The sequence below is a fragment of the Falco punctatus genome (genome assembly GCF_963210335.1).
Source record: "Falco punctatus genome assembly, chromosome: 6".
Classification (NCBI taxonomy): Eukaryota; Metazoa; Chordata; class Aves; order Falconiformes; family Falconidae; genus Falco; species Falco punctatus.
The window spans coordinates 38,114,693-38,119,011 of record NC_137585.1 but is presented as its reverse complement, the minus strand read 5'-3'; positions in this window follow the sequence as shown (position 1 = coordinate 38,119,011).

The following is a 4,319-nucleotide window of genomic DNA, read 5'->3' as shown; positions in this document are numbered from 1 at the left end:
GAGTGAATGAAAGTGACAAAAACCTGCCAGCACACTTCCTACACATGAAGAAATTCTGTTTCCAGTCCCCCGGGGGAGACTTCTCCTGAAAATCCCTTTTCTGGGAGGGAAAAAAAAAAAAAAAAAACCAAAACAAAACCAAAAACCAACTTTAAAAAATCACTCCATGTGTTTGTCTATATGTGACTTTTCCACTTGACTTAGACCTATACAACCAATGGCACTATGACAGTCATTATATTTGTGTCAAAGGAATGGGACAGCCTTGCAGCTCAGGGCTGTGACAGGCTGGTACCTGGTTGACCCTGGTGCAGGGCAGTACCTGCAGTACTGACTGCCCAGTGCACTGTGGGCACTTAGGAGAGATGACAGCTTTAATTGCTAACTGCAGAAACAGGGACCACAGAGGCAGAGTTGCGAAGGAGATGCAGGGGGAGGCCATGCATGGGATCTCTCCATCCCGCTCACGTGCTCTCCCTGCTTCCTTTCCCAAATGGGGAGAGGAGCCCACCAGGGAGTGGAAAATGCAGCGGGAGGAGGATGGCATGTATTTCTTCTTTAAACACACCCCATTTTGCACCGCTCAGTCCTATTTACATATGAATGCCTTGGTGTTCTTCATAAGCAAAAATTAAGAGAACAAAAGGGAAAGGGAAAAAAGAGAAGACAGAAACTGGAGGTGGTGACAGACACCCAGAAGAAAGGTTACCACTCAGAGTTATTCAGCGTTGTCCCTGCTGACACGCACTCCAAGGGTATAATTTATGAAAGAGTTGCCTCCCCGTGCTTTATCCCCATTCTGCCTGGCCCCCTGATCTATTCTGCCCTGATTTCTGATAAACCTGTGCAGCATCCAGACCATCTTTCCGGGATGGACACAGCAGGCTGAGCTTTCCCAGCCCAAGGAGAACTTCTTTTAGAGCTGCAGCCCTCCCTCCCATGTGTTGTGTGTAGGGCTTTTGCATGTGACTTAAGGCCACATGTACAGTCACAGTGAAAAAATGAAAATAATTTGGAGAAATCAGTTCAAATGGTGCCTAAACATTTGGGATCTCCAAGGTCAAGGGTAGCAAGCACACAGGCTAAGGTCCAAATTCCCAGTGAGGCACACCCAGATCACAATATTCATAAATTCAGAATCTTATTTGACAGAAAATAAAACAAAAGAACCTGGATATGCAAGCATGCATATTTGGTTACAGAGTTCCTTAAAAATTGTTAGTGGTAAAACGGGATTTCTGCTATGAACAGAGAATCATATCTTTAGCCAGGACTTTTGTTGCAATTAATTTACAGTATCATCAAATGGTTCAACTTCCAGTTTCATCAAGTTGTTGCTATATCCCCAGGAATTCCTCTGACAAAGAGGTCCCCCAGAATCTGGAAGACTATTCAATTATAGACACTTGCAGCCAGAATGACTGAGTAATGATAGGAGTGTTAGGAAAAAGGGAAAGAGTCTGAGAGCATATGTGTGAGAGAGCACGCTTCACTTTATTACAAGTAGAGTGAAGAGAATTAGACTGGTCCTTAAGTTCTGTGGTAAGTGAGGCCAAGGTTCCTGGTGCTGGGCTTGGACTAACTTGCTTTCTTTCTAGTCTTCTTTTCTTCTTCTCTCTCTCTTCCGCTATGTGCAGGTCCCACATTTTTATGGAAAACTTACATTGCTTCTTATGGAGACTTTTTAGATTTATATACATTAACAAGAAGGTTAAAACCCCTTTTTGGGGCAGTACAGGCAGAGAATAAAAGGCTTCTGTTACCCCTGGGCTGTGTCAGATGGAGTGGTAGATAGCTGCTTCTCCAGGGGATACAAAGGATGTGTCAGAGAGCTATTACCTTGAAATCCCACTGAAAGCAGGATCACAAAGAGCTAACACCCCTTCCCACCTCTCTGTAGGTACTGGGAATTGTCCACAGAAGGCGACTGTATTATCATGCCTGGAAGGAGAACTGCATGATGATGCATACTCATCCCATGCCTGTCATGAGTGTTGGAATCCCTGGGCTGGCATGGGAGAATGTCCAATCGTTTCAGAAGGATTTGTGATTGACTGCAGATCAAGCCTGTCTACTCTTCTTTATTGCTAATAGCTCCTGCCTGGCTCACCCTTGGGCATGGCTGGGCAAACTACTGTTAAAGCCTTGCATCTTCATATCTGACCTTCTGCTGCAGCCAGCATGGCTGTGAGCCAGTGGATTGCCTGGGCACAAGCTGGGAGCTTTGTGATTCATGTGACCCTGGGCTCCCTCTGTATTTGGCTGAGCTCTGGCATTTCGTTCATGCAAGGTGTGCCTGCAAGGTGTTGCAAAGTCTGAAGGCTGTTGAACCCAGAGGTTGTAGAACCAAAGTAAGCATGGGGAAAAAAATATTAAAGGCAAGAAATAATCAGCTGGAAACATTCATTTCAATTATAAAATTATTTGCATGTTAGTACCCCATCTATGGTCATTTTCACTAGGTTTCTAGAAAATTAGTTCACTTGTAAGCATGTTTGCAGAAGCAGAAATGTTTAAATGAGTCTTACAGGAGGCAAGGAGAGAGATTTCAGACTCTCTATAGTCAGGATTTGGATGAGAAACTTGCTTCCAGGAATTACGCACATCCAACAAGAGAACAAAGACCTATTATGTTACCTACCTGTCCAATCTAATCAGTTCAAATGCTGAATGAAATTAATTACAACAATTAGAAATTGAAATGAATGTGCCATTCTTTCTCAAGAAATAGAACTTGGTAATGTTTCAAATATTTAAACATTTCAAAATTATGTTTTCAGTTCTCGTATTTCATTTTGATTTGATTTTCCAGTTTTACATTACCTTTTATAGCTTTTAAACATGCTCTGATGATGTCAGCGCATGTAATCATCACATCATAAAAACAATGTGAAAAAAAGAAGCAAAGAAAAATCTCTAATCAGAAATAGTATTTTCAAATGTAATTCCAACATTTTCTGAAATTAGATTTTTTTCATATTGAATTTATCTTTTCCCACATCCTTTCAAAAGGGATTTCACAAAATTCATTCAGCTTTTATCCAGGGAATAGCAAAACAAGGAAGAAACAAAACTCACAATTGTCGAGATGAAGAAGTTTTCAACGAAACACTTCTGCCTAGCCTTGCTCACTGCAAAGTCTTTCTGGATGAGTGACAGGTCACGAATTATCTATAGAAATCACCTGCCAAATCATTTCCAATTAAGTGTGCAAGGAAACCATGATGTGCTCTTGAATAATTCACAGAGTCACCTCTGCTATCCACTATCCTTGACTGCCCAACTGTAACAAGGAAGCTGCCAGCCAGCGCTGAGCCTCGCTGTGCTGGAAAGGGAGGTGAAGCCTTGAGAAGGAAGGGACTGATGGAAGTCGCCACTGCCGTGCTGTGCAGATGCTGAGATGGGAAGATAAAAGCACTGGATTTAGGCCGATACATTTGAGTCCATGGCTTAAAGTTTGGGGTGTTGGGTGCATTGGAGCCCAACCCGGTGTTGCTGCCTCAGTTGGAGGTGGGATGGGAGTACATGGAGCTTGTACAGGAACCACAGCCTCCTTCCTCGGGAGGCCTACCCAGGCTTCCCACCAGCCAGCCAGTGCAAAGGGTTTCGGAGAAAGTCATTCAGGCCATTGCAGTCAATTAACCAGAGCAAGCTGTACACCCTGTCTGCTGTCACAAGCCATTGCAAAGAGTTTCCGTAATCCTGCCTTTGAACTCCGTGGTTATTGCAGTTTACAACGGGTTTATTAGAGGCTTAATTGAATTGGTCTTGCTCACAGTGCTCATTGCTAACACGCCAGCCATTAGTGGCTGTTAATGAGGGAATCCAGAGGATTACTGCATCAATTATCAGGTTTGGTTTGGACCAGAGGGGCAGCCCACAGCAGGCTCCTGTGAATTCAGCTGAGAAGTGTGGCAGAGAGCGTGCAGAGAGTCAATGTGCTTGCTGGCTCGTGAGGTCTTGCAGAGGCACACAGTGCTACATCCCCATGTGCTGGGGTTCAATCATCCGGGTGGTCATCCCCATCTTGCAGTGGGTGTGCTGGAGAGGAAAGCACCAGCATCCCTACACTGCCACCGAAGGAGAAACTGCCTGCTTTGGGGGAAAGTATGAAATGAAAGTATGCAAAGCCATGAGAAAGGAAGTAAAATGACCATGTTCTTCCAAAAAGCAGACAAACTGTTTGCTAGAAATGGCTGGTGGGGCCTTGGGTTCAACAACCCAGTTTACACCAGAAAATCAGAAAAGTTGGTTTGCATCCTGAGTAAGAAAGCATCTTGCACGTGAAACACTGTGTGCACTGCAGTGTTCATATCCTT